The sequence below is a fragment of the Triticum urartu genome, chromosome 2A, assembly GCF_056163025.1.
Source record: "Triticum urartu cultivar PI428250 chromosome 2A, HENAU_Tu73, whole genome shotgun sequence".
Lineage (NCBI taxonomy): Eukaryota > Viridiplantae > Streptophyta > Magnoliopsida > Poales > Poaceae > Triticum > Triticum urartu.
The window spans coordinates 166,375,287-166,391,957 of record NC_141874.1 but is presented as its reverse complement, the minus strand read 5'-3'; positions in this window follow the sequence as shown (position 1 = coordinate 166,391,957).

Below are 16,671 nucleotides of genomic sequence, written 5' to 3'. Positions count from 1 at the left end.
CTTGGGAAGGTCCCTTCATCGTCACCAGAGTCCTCCACAATGGAGCGTATCACCTTTACAATGTCGATCGCCAGATCGATGAGCCACGAGCTTGGAATGCAGAACTCCTCCGCCCCTTTCACACTTGAATTCTCACTCGGATGAGATGTAATAAGAAAAACTTCTGTAGTCTATTTATCAAAGACAAGAGTGTTACAAATTTTCCTATAATTGTTGTTGCTTTTGTTTGCGTGTGAAATTCCCTAGTGGGTGGCTTAGCTGCGAATCCGTTTCGCCTAAGTTTGTAAAAAAAATCCTACCGAGTGGTGAGCCAGACTCCCACTCGGAGGCTTAGCTGCAGCTCAGTGCTCGCCTAAGTGTTTAAAAATCCTACCGAGTGGCGAGCCAGACTCCCACTCGGAGGCTTAGCTGCAGCCCAGTGCTCGCCTAAGTGTTTAAAAATCCTACCGAGTGGTGAGCCAGACTCCCACTCGGAGGCTTAGCTGCAGCCCAGTGCTCCCCTAAGTGTTTAAAAATCCTACCGAGTGGAGAGCAAACCTCCCACTTGGAGGCTTAGCTGCAGCCCAGTGCTCGCCTAAGTGTTTAAAAATCCTACCGAGTGGAGAGCAAACCTCCCACTCGGAGGCTTAGCTGCAGCCCAGTGCTCGCCTAAGTGTTTAAAAATCCTACCGAGTGGTGAGCCAAACTCCCACTCGGAGGCTTAGCTGCAGCCCAGTGCTCGCCTAAGTTTTCAAAAATCCTACCGAGTGGTGAGCCAGACTCCCACTCGGAGGCTTAGCTGCAACCCAGTGCTCGCCTAAGTGTTTGAAAATCCTACCGAGTGGTGAGCCAGACTCCCACTCGAAGACTTAGCTGCAGCCCAGTGCTCGCCTAAGTGTTTAAAAATCCTACCGAGTGGAGAGCAAACCTCCCACTCGGAGGCTTAGCTGCAGCCCAATGCTCGCCTAAGTATTTAAAAATCCTACCGAGTGGTGAGCAGACCTCCCACTCGGGGGGCTTAGCTGCAGTCCAGTACTCGCCTAAGTTTGAAAAAATCCTACCGAGTGGAGAGCAGACCTCCCACTCGGGGGCTTAGCTGTAGTCCAGTACTCGCCTAAGTTTGAAAAAATCCGACCGAGTGGAGAGCAGACCTCCCACTCGGTGGCTTAGCTGCAGTCCAGTGCTCTCCTAAGTATTTAAAAATCCTACCGAGTGGTGAGCAGACCTCCCACTCGGGTGGCTTAGCTGCAGTCCAGTACTCACCTAAGTTTGAAAAAATCCTACCGAGTGGAGAACAGACCTCCCACTCGGGGGCTTAGCTGCACTCCAGTACTCGCCTAAGTTTGAAAAAATCCTATCGAGTGGAGAGCAGACCTCCCACTCGGGGGCTTAGCTGCAGTCCAGTACTCGCCTAAGTTTAAAAAAATCCTACCGAGTGGAGAGCAGACCTCCCACTCGGGGGCTTAGCTGCAGTCCAGTACTCGCCTAAGTTTTTAAAATCCTACCGAGTGGAGAGCAGACCTTCCACTCGAAGGCTTAGCTGCAGCCCAGTGCTCGCCTAAGTACGGAACACATCCCAATCCGCAAGGACGACGAGGTGCAAATCGACTGCTACCTTCTCCTTCGGAGTTGCACCACAAATACAAAGTTATTTCGAGTGAAGAACAAGTTCCACTCTACAGATAATTCATGAAGATATTCAACGATAAATCAAGTTCAGATAAGATCCAAAGGTTCTAGACCGTAGATCAAAGTACTCGAGCCTCCAGCTCGATAGAGTTTAACGGTTACAAAATCCACTCGGCATTCCGAGGCAAATTTAAAGTGAAGCATAAAAGTTTTTATTCCTCATGCGGAGGACTGGAAGGGGCGACGAACTCGTCCAAGTCGATCCCGTCTGCAATGCGAGTGGCAGCAGCAATGAAAGTCTCCATGAAGTCTTGAAAGTTGTGCTTCCTGGTATTGGCAACTTGGATGGCGGCCAACTTTTATTCTCGCGCCTCCTTGTAGTGGACGCGGACCAGAGACAGAGCGACGTTAGCGCCACATCTAGCAGAAGATTTCTTCCATTCCGCCACTCGACCTGGGACTTCATTCAGTCGAGTCAATAGGGACTCGAGGTCATTCTGAAGCGTCGTCCTAGGCCAGAGCGACGTGTCGATCCGTGACATCGCAACCTTCAACCGAGCAAGATAGTCAACAATGCCGGCAACACGAGATTCCAGTCGGAGCACGTTCATAGCAGCCTCATCCTTCACTGGAGAATTGATGGGGTCCAAGTCTGTCTCCACTCGACTGGTCTCCTCTTCGAAGTTCTGGCAGAATTCTGTAAACACAATTCAAGGATAAGTCAGTGGCTCTACGCAGATTTGGTAACTGCAAGTCAGTCGGGCTGGAGTAATTACCCTCGAGCATGACGAACAGCTTCTTGGCGAGTCCACCGAGATAAGCCTCCAGATCATTCCTCTTCCCCGCCAGTTCACTTGCCTTGTCATTCAGAGCTATATTGCCATTCTTCAGACGGCTGACCTCTCGATTAGCCACGTCGAGAGCAGTTTTCAGCCTGCAGTTTTCCTTTTCAAGAGTACCGACTGAAGCCAGTTTTTCTTCAGCAAGCTTCATTTTGTTCAGGGCCTCCTTCTGCGCTTCGGCAAGGTCTTGATCCTTCTTCTTCAGAGCCTCCTCCATTTTGTCTGTGAAACAGCAAGTGAGATCAACATCGAGGACGGCCAGAAAGAAAGGACAGTCGACAAAAGCTCACCAGCCATACCTTTTGCTTCGTCCCTCGCCTTCTGCAAGTTCTCCTAAGCAAGCTTCAAGTCAAGGTTCAGTTGGATCTGTTTGTTCTCCAACTCAGTGTAGCGAGCCACAAGTTCGCAAGATTTCTGCAAAAAATTAGTCGACGGACATCCAAGATAAGTTGCTTCCGAGTAACCAAGAGACAATGATGGCATTTCTAAGACTACAGCCGAATCAAAAACATTCGACAGTAGTCTCGGGGACTACACCCAGTGGGTGCACTCAGCGTGCCCCCACTGGTTCGACCAAAAAAAATCAAGGCCTGACCAGACCGAGTGAAGAAGTTCAGCTAAAGCAACACAATATAAAGACTACAGTCGACTGCCAGCAGTCCACCGTAGTCTCGGGGACTACACCCAGTGGGTGCACTTAGCGTGCCCCCACTCGTCAAAAAGATTAATAGACACACCCAGTGGGCGTATAGATATAAAGATCTTCGGAAAAGAGATTCTTCAGATAGCATATCCTAATAGAACAAGCGGTGAATCGACTGACCTGGACGTTGCTCTGAAGAGCTGAGCTCGCGTCATAAGCTGCTTGGCTGGCTTCCCGAACCACCTTCACTTGCTCCATCATGATCCCCGCCTGGCGTATAGCCTCTTTAGCAGCACCCACTTGGTCCTCAGGGACGCGGTGTGCGGCAAAAAGCAAAGGCGGATTTGCAGTCGACGTCGAAGGCCGGACACTCGTCAGAGGTTCAGCGAAGGTCACAGAAACCCGAGTGGTATCACCACCCTCCCGGACTGCGGCCTCAGGCGCCGGAGTAGTTTGTGGGGTCTTGCCAGCCGGCGCCCTCCTGTTCCTTCGCGCCCTCAGCGGCACTTCGTCGTCATCATCAGGGAGGTCAATGACATGAGGAGGAGCTACAAGAAAAATCCAATCGATCAGAATTATAAGAAATCGTCAGTCGACTAAAAGCAGAGCATCAGTAATCGTACAGGGGTTGGAGGTAACAGCATCTTCCATCTCTTGATCATCGTCCTTGGCGGAGATCTCCGAGGTGGCAGCACTTCAAATTTCGAAAGTCAGTCAGCTTATTCAATGAGTCGACCAAGAGTCCGTCACGTTCAACAAAGGAAAACAAATTCTACTATTACCCAAAAATGGTGGGGACAGTAATCTTCATCTTGGGCAGAGCCTTGGGCGGCTTGGACGGCGTCGCGCGTGGGTGCTTGGGAGCTTTTTTTGTTGGCGCTGGAGATGAGGTCTTAGGGCGCTTCGACGACTGCCCAATAGGGACAGTCGCCTTACCACGTTCCCGCGCAGGGTCGTGTGTAAGCTTGGATCGCCGTTCCGAGCGGGGAGGTTCGACTTATTCCTCCTCCTCTTCACTGGAGTCATCGTCGTCATCCCCCTCTCCTTCGCCGTCAGATTCCCACTCTTCTCCCTCGTCTCCACTTTCGCCTCCGCTCGCCTCTCCTTCCTCAGCCTGCTCCTGTGCTCCATTGGGTGTCGAGTACATCTCAGTAGTGGCCTAGAGGACAACAAACGAGACAAAAGTCAATCGACTGATCCAAAAAGAACAAATAAAGAAAGCAAGATCACAGTCGGAAACGCAAGGTCAGACCTTGTCCACTTCGTATGTTTGGTCGAGTGGAGGAATCCTCCTGGCTCCTCGGGGGTTGTCCTTGTTCCCTGTGATACTCGACAGCCACCCTTCCAACATCTCGTAAGTGACCTCCTCTGGGTGAATCTGAGTAGTGTCTTCGAGACCCGAGTACAGCCACATTGGGTGGTCACGAGCCTGAAGCGGTTGGATGCGCCTTCGAAGGAAGACTTCCAACAAGTCCATGCTAGTCACACCCTCGCGGACAAGCTGAACCACTCGACCGACCAGCACCTTGACTTGTGCCTTTTCCTCCGGCGTCACTTTCAGAGAGGCAGGTTTTTGTGCTCGATTCAGAGAAAAAGGGGGAAGCCCGGTCGACTATCCTGGGGTCACCTGGTCTTTACAGTAAAACCAAGTCGACTGCCACCCATGGACTGACTCGGGAAAAGTGATAGACGGAAAGGAACTTTTTCCCCTCATCTGGATCGCCAGGCCCCCACACAGCTGGATCACCTGCGTCCGTTCGTCACTCGACTTGGCCTTCTTGACCGATTGAGAGCGGCAAGTGAAGATGTGCTTGAAGAGTCCCCAATGGGGGCGGCAACCCAAGAAGTTTTCACACAAGGAAACGAAAGCAGCAAGATACACAATAGAATTGGGAGTAAAGTGATGGAGCTGCGCTCCGAAGAAGTTCAAGAAGCTCCGGAAAAAAGGATGAGGAGGCAGAGAGAATCCACGATCGATATGGGTGGCGAGGAGGACGCACTCACCATCAAGAGGCTGGGGTTCGACTTCTTTCCCCGGGAGGTGCGCAGATTCGTGGGGAATGAATCCCCCCTCGACCAGATCATCGAGATCATCCTGCCGAATCACCGACGGCATCCAGTCGCCCTGGATCCAATCCTTGGGCAGAGCAGTTCTCGAGGAAGATCCGCCCCGAGCGGACTTCTTCCCCTTCCCCTGCACCGCCGCCTTCTTCGCGCGCTCCAGAGCCGACATCTTCTCCTTCACCATCGTCGCCGGCGAAGCTCGAACAGACCTACGGCACCAAGATGGGAGCGGAGGTGGCGGAGGATCTTGTGAAGGAAGGGGGAAAAGTGAAGGCGCACTGTTCGGGGGTCCCGAGCCGGCAGCTTATAAGAGGTCGCTTCCGAGTGGCTGACTGGTAGGCCCAGGCAATCCCGTCAAATCCCGCAACAGGCGCGCGCGCGGTACGTGGCGAAAAAGGTGGCGCGGGGACCGAGGAGCTTCCGTCCTATCCCATCCGATTACTGTGAAAATTACCATGATATTAAGACTCTCAAAATAATATAAGTGAAGCATGAGAGTTCATCTATTTCTTCAAAATAAAACTACCACCATGCTCTAAAAGATATAAGTGAAGTACTAGAGCAAACAACAAACTACTCCGAAAGATATAAGTGAAGATGAATGAGTAGTTGAATAATTATGCAACTATGTGAAGACTCTCTAACATTTAATAATTTCAGATCTTGGTATTTTATTCAAACATCAAGCAAAAAAAATGCCATTCTAAGAATGGCAAACATCATGTGAAGAAGCAAAAACTTAGGATCAATCGAAACTAACCGATAGTTGTTGAAGAAGAAAGGTGGGATGCCAACCGGGGCATCCCCAAGCTTAGATGCTTGAGACTTCTTGAAATATTATCTTGGGATGACTTGGGCATCCCCAAGCTTGAGCTTTCGTGTCTCCTTAATTCCTCTCATATCACGGTCTCCCTAAATCTCAAAAGCCTCATCCACACAAAACTCAACAAGGACTCGTGAGATAAGTTAGTATAAACCATTGCCAAAACCTTATCATACTCTACTGTAGCAAATCAATAAAATTATTATTCAACATTGCATACTAAATTCCTCTGCATATTTAAAAGTTCTATCCTCAAATATAATCATTAAAGAAGCAAACATATGCAAACAATGCAAACATAACAACAATCTGCCTAAACAGGATAATCTGTAATGAATGCAGCAACATCCATACTTCCCTAGCTCCAAAAATTATGAAAGAAAATTCCCACTGTAGTAAATTTATCAGAGCTTAATATGCAAAAGGTTTCAACATTTTATCACATTCTGAATTTTCTAGGGAATTATTGCAACAGCGGTAAACTTTATGTTTTCAAACAGCAATATGTATACTTGTAACATAGGCATAGTAAAGACTATTAATGCCACTTTTATTGAAATAAGTAAACATCACATCGAAAACAGAATCTGTCAAAAACAGAACAGTCTGTAGTAATCTGGATCAAACGTATACTTCTAGAACTCATAAAATTCTCAAATAAATTGATGGACCTGAGGAATTTATCTATTAATCATCTTCAAAAATAATTAACTAAATAGCACTCTCCAAATAAAAATGGCAGCAATTCTCGTGAGCGCTAAAGTTTCTGTTTTTTTACAGCATGATCAACAAGACTTTCCCCAAGTCTTCCCAAAGGTTCTACTTGGCACAAAAACTAATTAAAAGCATAAAACCACATCTAAAAATAGTCTAGATGAATTATTTATTACTAAAAAGGAACAAAAATCATGTAATAAAAATAAAATTGGGTTGCCTCCCAACAAGCGCTATCGTTTAACGCCCCTAGCTAGGCATGATGATTTCAATGATGCTCACATTAAAGAAAAGAATTGAAACATAAAGAGAGCATCATAAAGAATATGACTAGCACATTTAAGTCTAACATACTTCCTATGCATAGGGATTTTGTGAGCAAACAACTTATGGGAACAAGAATCAACTTGCATAGGAAGGTAAAACAAGCATGACTTCAAAACTTTAAGCACATAGAGAGGAAACTTGATATTATTGCAACTCATACAAGCATATATTCCTCCCTCATAATAATTTTCAGTAGCATAATGAATGAATTCAACAATATAACCAGCACCTAAAGCATTCTTTTCATGATCTACAAGCATAGAAAATTTACTACTCTCCACATAAGCAAGATTCTTCTTATGAATAATAGTGGGAGTGTCATAAGAGACTCGAATACTATAAATTGCTTCCACATTAAAAGAGTAATGTTCAGAGAAGGGGTAATCATAATCATGACAAGTTTTATAAATATAATCACTACTTTTTATAGCATAAGTATCATCACAATAATCATCATAAGTAGGAGGCAAGCTATCATCATTATAAACTTGCATATCAAAACTTGGGAGACTAAAAATATCATCTTCATTAAGCGTAGCATCCCCAAGCTTGGGACAAACATTAATTGCAGCAAATATATTCTCAAAAACATCATATTAATCAAACATAGCATCCCCAAGCTTGGGCCTTTTCATATTATAAGCATAATCACTCTCATCATTAATAGTATGGATAGCACCAATAGTATAGCAATTATCATATTCTTCCAAGCAAGTGCCAAAAAGATTTTCAAGATCATAAGAAGTATCATTATCTTCCACAATTATATTTTCATGAGGCACAATAGTAATAGGAGCAGCATTATTTGGGAGAGATATCTTTTTACCTCTCTTCCTTTTTCTTTTCTTCTTCTTCACCACATCATGTGTGGGTTCAATCCTCTTTTTGGAGCTCCTTATTAATAAGATTGGTTGAATAGGAGGCTCCTCCTTGTTACCTGATTCATCATAAGAAATAATAGGAGGATATTGGGAAGTCTCTTCCCTTTCATTAGTATTTTCTTCATCCTCTATTTGTTTTCTTTTCTTTATGTATTTGGCAATATAAGGATTTTCAATGCAATTCACCGCACAATACATATAAATCTCTTCCAGATCAATATTGAGGAATTTCTTGAGGTTATATTCTGGAATATGCTTAGTTTGGCGCTTCAACTCTTCATAACCCAAAAGCAAACTTAGTTCATTATAATGCACAAGGGAAATCAAGTCATCACAATTTTTGGACATGATTCGATCATGAAACAATTTGCATTTTATATTTAAATGACCATGTTCATTGCAAGGTTCACAAGTACGGTAAAGATATTTTAAATTTTCAGCACTCACATCAAGACTTTCTTGCAACAATTTAGTTTGTAAATACTTATGCCTCTCGCAATATCTATCTTCCCTATTTGGTGTGTACATGCAAACCCAATGCACTCCACAAAAATTGACATGTTTATAGGAGGCATTTTCATCATAACTAGTGCAATCATCATTAGCATCATGGATATTCAAAGAATTCGTACTAACAACATTGCAATCATGCTCATCATTCACAAATTTAGTGCCAAACATTTTAATGCATTCTTCTTCTAGCACTTGAGCACAATTATCCTTTCCATCATACTCACGAAAGATATTAAAATATGAAGCGTATGAGACAAGCTCAATTCCATTTTTTATAGTTTTCTTTTATAAACTAAACTAGTGATAAAACAATAAACTAAAATACTCGATTGCAAGATCTAAAGATATACCTTCAAGCACTCACCTCCCCGGCAACGGCGCCAGAAAAGATCTTGATGTCTACTACACAACCTTCTTCTTGTAGACATTGTTGGGCCTCCAAGTGCAGAGGTTTGTAGGACAGTAGCAAATTTCCCTCAAGTGGATGACCTAAGGTTTATCAATCCGTAGGAGGCATAGGATGAAGATGGTCTCTCTCAAGCAACCCTGCAACCAAATGACAAAGAGTCTCTTGTGTCCCCAACACACCCAATACAATGGTAAATTGTATAGGTGCACTAGTTCGGCGAAGAGATGGTGAAACAAGTGGTATATGGATAGTAGATAAAGGTATTTGAAATCTGAAATAATAAAAACAGCAAGGTCGCAAGTGATAAAAGTGAGCGTAAACGGTATTGCAATGATAGGAAATAAGGCCTAGGGTTCATACTTTCACTAGTGTAAGTTCCCTCAACAATACTAACATAATTGGATCACATAACTATCCCTCAACATGCAAAAAAGAGTCACTCCAAAGTCACTAATAGCGGAGAACGAACGAAGAGATTATGGTAGGGTACAAAACCACCTCAAAGTTATTCTTTCCAATCAATCCGTTGGGCTATTCCTATAAGTGTCAAAAACATCCCTAGAGTTTGTACTAGAATAACACCTTAAGACACAAATCAACCAAAACTCTAATGTCACCTAGATACTCCAATGTCACCTCAATTATCCGTGGGTATGATTATACGATATGCATCACACAATCTCAGATTCATCTATTCAACCAACACATAGGACCTCAAAGAGTGCCCCAAAGTTCCTACCGGAGAATTACGACGAAAACGTGTGCCAACCCCTATGCATAGGTTCATGGGCAGAACCCGCAAGTTGATCACCAAAACGTACATCAAGTGAATCACGTGGTATCCCATTGTCACCACAGATACGCACGGCAAGACATACATCAAGTGTTTTCAAATCTTTAAAGACTCAATCCGATAAGATAACTTCAAAGGGGAAACTCAATTCATTACAAGAGAGTAGAGGGGGGAAGAAACATCATAGGATCCAAATATAATAGCAAAGCTCGCGATACATCAAGATCGTATCACCTCAAGAACAAGAGAGAGAGAGAGAGAGATCAAAGACATCGCTACTGGTACATACCCTCAGCCCCAAGGGAGAACTACTCCCTCCTCATCATGGAGAGCACCGGGATGATGAAGATGGCCACCGGAGAGGGATTTCCCCCTCCGGCAGGGTGCCGGAACGGGTCTAGATTGGCTTTCGGTGGCTACGGAGGCTTCTGGCGGCGGAACTCCCGATCTATTCTCCATTTTGGAATTTTTACGATACGTAGGTATATATGGGTACAAGGGGTACATCAGTGGACCAAAGGGGGGCCACGAGGTAGGGGGGGCGCGCCCCAGGGGGTGGGTGCGCCCCCTACCCTCGTGAGCACCTCCTTCATCTTCTGACATAAGGTCCAAGTCTATCCGGTAGGTTTCCTTCCAAAAATAACTTCTCCAGTTGATTTCGTTCCGTTTTGACTCCGTTTGATATTCCTTTTCCTTGAAACACTGAAATAGGCATAAAACAGCAAATCTGGGCTGGGCCTCCGATTAATAGGTTAGTCCCAAATATAATATAAAAGTGGAAAATAAAGCCCAATATTGCCCAAAACAGTAGATAATATAGCATGGAGCAATAAAAAATTATAGATACGTTGGAGACGTATCACGCATCCACAAGCCTCTGCACCAAACTGAAGTAGCTATTCGGAATGGGCTCCGTAGGCCACAGCCGGACTATGACTTCCTTCATGGCGGAACCAGATATCCTGTGGAGCTCAGCCCACTAGGCCATCTGTTCATTTAGTAACAACTAACGCTTTGGCGTGCCGAACTATGACCAAAAAAGCTTCTCTGTGGCACACCCTTCCTACACTTGGTAAAATTGCGACGCATCGGAAGCACTCTTCGACAGGTCTAGGAAGGGGTCCGGAGAACTCCACATTTGGTTAAGTGGGGAATACTTCGGATCGCCGAACTTCATCTGTAACAAGAAAGGCTTACCAGCCGCTATCTCCCCAGCTTGCCAGATCTCTTCCCGAGCCGCTCTAGACTCAGATCGTGCTTCTTTTGCTTCTTGTAAGGCCTTGTCGAGATCGGCCATTTTAGCCTTGTTATCTTTCTCAAGGAATTCGCACCGGACGGTGGTCTCCTCCAGCTTGCGCGCCATGGTAGTAATTCTTTCCTCACACTGGCGCCGAACAACCTGTTCGGCTTTTACCTCTTCAGCCACCTTCTGGGCAGCCAGACTACTCATCCGGGTTTGTTCCTTGGCAAGGACAAGCTCAGCCCGAAGGGCCTCCACCACAGCAGCACCATCTATAGTTACGCATGTCTCAATATACAATTCCAGCTTCATGCTCATGTTATCATGGATAAATATACTGGCTGACCCAAAAACATACATTGCGCCTTGTCAAGACACCTGTTGATCAGCGTGATGTCATCATCCGCCTCATCAATCTTTTGCTGCAGATCCACAACCTCCGCGGATCGGGCAGTTGCAGGGGAAGTAATAGCCTGCGTTCCAAGTAGTCATATTATTTCTTGGATAAATATTTTTGATCCTCTGATTGCCTCCCTAGGAGAGCCTATCAGAGTCTCAGGGGATACTATATATACATAGGAGTATTTGTGAATAAAACACAATTGAAAGCATTACAGCACAAACCTCGAAACCTCTTAGTAGGCTCATGAAGGCTTCATTCAATCCGCTTTTTGCGGACAGGACCTTTTTTACCACTGTGCCCATCAAGGTACGATGGTCTTCCGAGACGAACGCCTGTCGCAGCATGTTCGTCAATATATCCGGCATTTCTGGGTCTCCGGAGGCAGCTGTAGCAGCACCCTTCAAAGGAATCCGTTCGTTCGCCCCTAGAGTTGTCTCCGACTGAGAGCCGGACAGTCCGGGGCCTTTATTGTTGGTCCCCGAACCCTGGGCTACCGAAGTGTCATCTTCGGTTCGTGTTTTCATCACCCCTCGCATCACTTGCGGATCAGGAGAGACCCTCCGGGATGACACCTCGAGTTCATCCGCCTTATTGGGCGAGGAGACTGGTGGAGGCATCTCGCTTTCCATCATCTCTGGGAGAAGGTCTCCTGAGGAAGATGATTGTTGAGAAAGATTGTGCGTCGAGCTGTAAAAAACATACATTTTAGATATTACCCTGGTCACAGGGGAGGAACGGGGTATGTATAAAACGCCCTTGTTTTCTTACGATTTGGGCTTGGCCTCGCTGGAGGACTGCGTGATAATGTCATCCTTCAAGCCCGAGTCGCCCGACAGGGGCATCTTGCCTTGTTTGGGAGCCTTTTCTTCCCAATCTTCAGAGACGGCCATTTTCTTACCATAGGGGGAACGAATGTTGGCTTCCCCTTTACTTTTGCCTTTGGGCAATGGGATTTTAATCTCCCCAGACACGACATCTAAAATATCTTCGGAATGGAGGCCCTCTTTGGTCCTCTCGCTCCCCGTCTTGTCCTCCTTCGCAGACATCTGGTATGGTGCCGGGGCCAGCATCCTTGTTAATACGGGATCCGCTGAGGCTTCGGGAAGGGGGGACGAACACCTAATTAGTTCTGCTTTCTTTATCCAGCCCTGAAAGAAGATAGCTTGCTTGGTAACGTATTGCGATATACGTAACTACAAAGTGCTTGGAAGATAGGAGCTTACCGGGATACCCGGACGGTTGCAGTCAAGGCCGACGTCTTCGGAGGTGTCCGACCAATGTTTTCGTTTCCCAAAAAACATCTTCCACATCCCTTTGTGTGTAGCACCGAAGAAGTGTTGGAGGGTTCGTGGCCCGTCCGGATTAAACTCCCACATGCGGAGAGGCCTACGCTGGCATGGCAGGATTCGGCGGATCAACATTACTTGAATCACGCTGACAAGATCGATGTCCCTCTCGAGGAGGGTTCGGATGCGGCTCTATAGAGTCCGCACTTCATCAACTGATCCCCAGTCCAGCCCCTTATTGACCCATGATGCAAGCTGTAACGGAGGGCCAGAACGAAATGCAGGTGTCGCTTCCCACTTGGTGCGATGGGGTTCCATAACGTAAAACCACTCTCGCTGCCATTGATTGGAAGCTTCAGTGAAAGAGCCTTTTGGCCAGGGAGTGTTGGTAAGCTGGCTTACTACAGCGCCGCGGCACTCCACTTGTTCCCCCTCGACTACCTTTGGCTGCACACCAAAGGTCTTGAGTCATAAGCCGAAGTGTGGGGGGATTCGAAGGAAGGCCTCGCACGTGACAATAAACATCGAGAATAGAAGGAAAGAATCCGGAGCTAGATCGTGAAAATCTAGTCTGTAATAAAACATTAGCCCCCGGACAAAGGGGTGGAGAGCGAACCCTAGCCCTCGGAGGAAGTGAGAGATGAATACGACCCTCTCGTCGGATATGGGGATTGGAATAACCTGTCCTTGAGCAGGAAGCCTGTGGTGGATCTCTGCGGTCAGGTATCTGTCCGCCCGAAGCTTTGCAATGCCCTCCTCTGTAACTGAGGAAGCCACCCATTGGCCTTGAGGGCTGGGTCCGGGCATGATGGGGAAGCCTGAAGCAATGAAGTCGAACCTTGGGTGCTAGAACTCGAGGTTGGAAAGGTTGAGGAGAGGTTTGGCGTAAAAGGACGACCCTTGGTTCCTTTATAAAGGCAGCAGGTATTGAACGCCTCCTCCTAAGCCCAAAAACCTGCCTATTCCCAAGGAATCTTTCTAGTGGAACGGTTGGGTTACCCATGCTCGTATTAATGAGGATCCCGCGATAAGGGGACACTATCTCTGCTTCGACAGAACGTGCCAATAAAACCACGCCTCGAGACATGGAACAGGAAACGGTTTGAAATAACGACCGGGCAAACATGATGCCACATCACAAAAAGTTGTCAGCAGGTTGGACTCGTGAAATATTATGCTCTACTCGGCTGTGTGAGACACATTTTGTTTCATCCGAGGACTATCTTGGAATATTTGAAAAAGGGAACCCGCCTTGCAATGCCAAAGACAATCTGCGCGCCGGACACATCGTTATTGAAGCCTGGTTCAGGGGCTACTGAGGGAGTCCTGGACTAAGGGGTCCTCGAGCGTCCGACCTATTGGATATGGGCCGGACTGTTGGGCCGTGAAGATACAAAGACCGAAGACTCTAACCGTGTCCGGATAGGGATCTCCTTGGCCTGGAAGGCAAGCTTGGCGATCAAACTATGAAGATTCATTTCTTTGTAACCGACCTTGTGTAACCCTAGATCCCTCCCGTGTCTATATAAACTGGAGGGCTAGGTCCGTAGATGGATCCTGATAATCATAACCAGGCTAGACTTTTAGGGTTTAGCCATTACGATCTCGTGGAAGATCAACTCTTGTAATATTCATACTCTTCAAGATCAATCAAGCAGGAAGTAGGGTATTACCTCCATAGAGAGGGCCCGAACCTGGGTAAACATTGTGTCCCCTGTCTCCTGTTACCGTCGATCCTAGACACACAGTTAGGGACCCCCTACCCGAGATCCGCCGGTTTTGACACCGACAATGGGCTTTTGGAATCACTTGATTATGACTCACTTGATGCTTGCGAACCATGCCTCATGAGCAAGATGACTAAGACTCCGTTCTCCGAAACAATGGAGCAAGCAACTGACTTATTGGAAATAATACATACTGATGTATGCAGTCCGATGAGTGTTGAGGCTCGCGGCGGGTATCGTTATTTTCTAACCTTCACAGATGATTTGAGTAGATATGGGTATATCTACTTAATGAAACATAATTCTAAAACATTTGAAAAGTTCAAAGAATTTCAGAGTGAAGTGGAAAATCATCATAACAAGAAAATAAAGTTTCTACGATCTGATCGTGGAGGTGAATATTTGAGTTATGAGTTTGGTTTTCATTTGAAACAATGTGGAATAGTTTCGCAACTCACGCCACCTGGAACACCACAGCGTAATGTTGTGTCCGAAAGTCATAACCGTACTTTATTATATATGGTGCGATCTATGATGTCTCTTACCGATTTACCGCTATCGTTTTGGGGTTATGCTTTAGAGACGGCTCCATTCACGTTAAATAGGGCACCATCTAAATCCTTTGAGACAACACCATATGAAATGTGGTTTGGCAAGACACCTAAGCTGTCGTTTCTTATAGTTTGGGGCTACGATGCTTATGTGAGAAAGCTTCAACCTGATAAGCTGGAACCCAAATTGGAGAAATGTGTCTTCATAGGATACCGAAAGGAGACTGTTGGGTACACCTTCTATCACAGATCCGAAGGCAAGATATTCATTGCTAAGAATGGATCCTTTCTAGAAAAGGAGTTTCTCTTGAAAGAAGTGAGTGGGAGGAAAGTAGAACTTGATGAGGTAATTGTACCTTCTCCCTTATTGGAAAGTAGTTCATCACAAAAATTAGTTCCAGTGATTCCTACACTAATTAGTGAGGAAGCTAATGATGATGATCATGAAACTTTAGATCAAGTTACTACAGAACCTTGTAGGTCAATCAGAGTATGATCCGCACCAGAAGTGTGCAGTAATCCTGTTCTGGAAGTCATGTTACTTGACCATGATTAACCTATGAACTATGAGGAAGCGATGATGAGCCCAGATTCCACAAAATGGCTTGAGACCATGAAATCCGAGATGGGATCCATGTATGAGAACAAAGTATGGACTTTGGTTGACTTGCCCGATGATCGGCAAGCCATAGAGAATAAATCGATCTTCAAGAAGAAGATTGACGCTGACGGTAATGTTACTGTCTACAAAGCTCGACTTGTTGCGAAAGGTTTTCGACAAGTTCAAGGAGTGGACTACGATGAGACTTTCTCACCCGTAGCGATGCTTAAGTCTGTCCGAATCATGTTAGCAATTGCCGCATTTTATGATTATGAAATTTGGCAAATGGATGTCAAAACTGCATTCCTTAATGGATATCTTAAAGAAGAGTTGTATATGATGCAACGAGAAGGTTTTGTCGATCCTAAAGGTGCTAACAAAGTGTGCAAGCTCCAACGATCCATTTATGGACTGGTGCAAGCCTCTTGGAGTTGGAATATACACTTTGATAGTGTGATCAAAGCATATGGTTTTATACAGACTTTTGGAGAAGCCTGTATTTACAAGAAAGTGAGTGGGAGATATGTAGCATTTCTAATATTATATGTGGATGACATATTGTTGATTAGAAATAATACATAATTTCTAAATAGCATAAAAGGATACTTGAATAAGAATTTTTCAATGAAAGACCTCGGTTAAGCTACTTATATATTGGGCATCACGATCTATAGAGATAGATCAAGACGCTTAATTGGACTTTGACAAAGCACATACCTTGATAAAGTTTTGAAAAAGTTCAAAATGGATCAGTCAAAGAAAGGGTTCTTGCCTAGGCTACAAGGTGTGAAGTTGAGTCAGACGCAATGCCCGACCACTGCAGAAGATAGAGACAAAATGACAGTCATTCCCTATGCCTCAGCCATAGGTTCTATCATGTATGCAATGCTGTGTACGAGACCTGATGTGTGCCTTGCTATAAGTTTAGCAGGGAGGTACCAAAGTAATCCAGGAGTGGATCACTGGACAGTGGTCAAGAACATCCCAAAATACCTGAAAAGGACTAAGGATATGTTTCTCTCGTTTATGGAGGTGATAAAGAGCTTGTCGTAAATGGTTGCATCGATGCAAGCTTTGACACTGATCCGGATGACTCTAAGTCACAAGCCGGATATGTATTTATATTGAATGGTGGAGCTGTAAGTTGGTGTAGTTCTAAACAGAGCGTCATGGTGGGATCTACGTGTGAAGCGGAGTACATAGCTGCCTCAGAAGTAGCAAATGAAGGAGTTCATATCTGATCCAG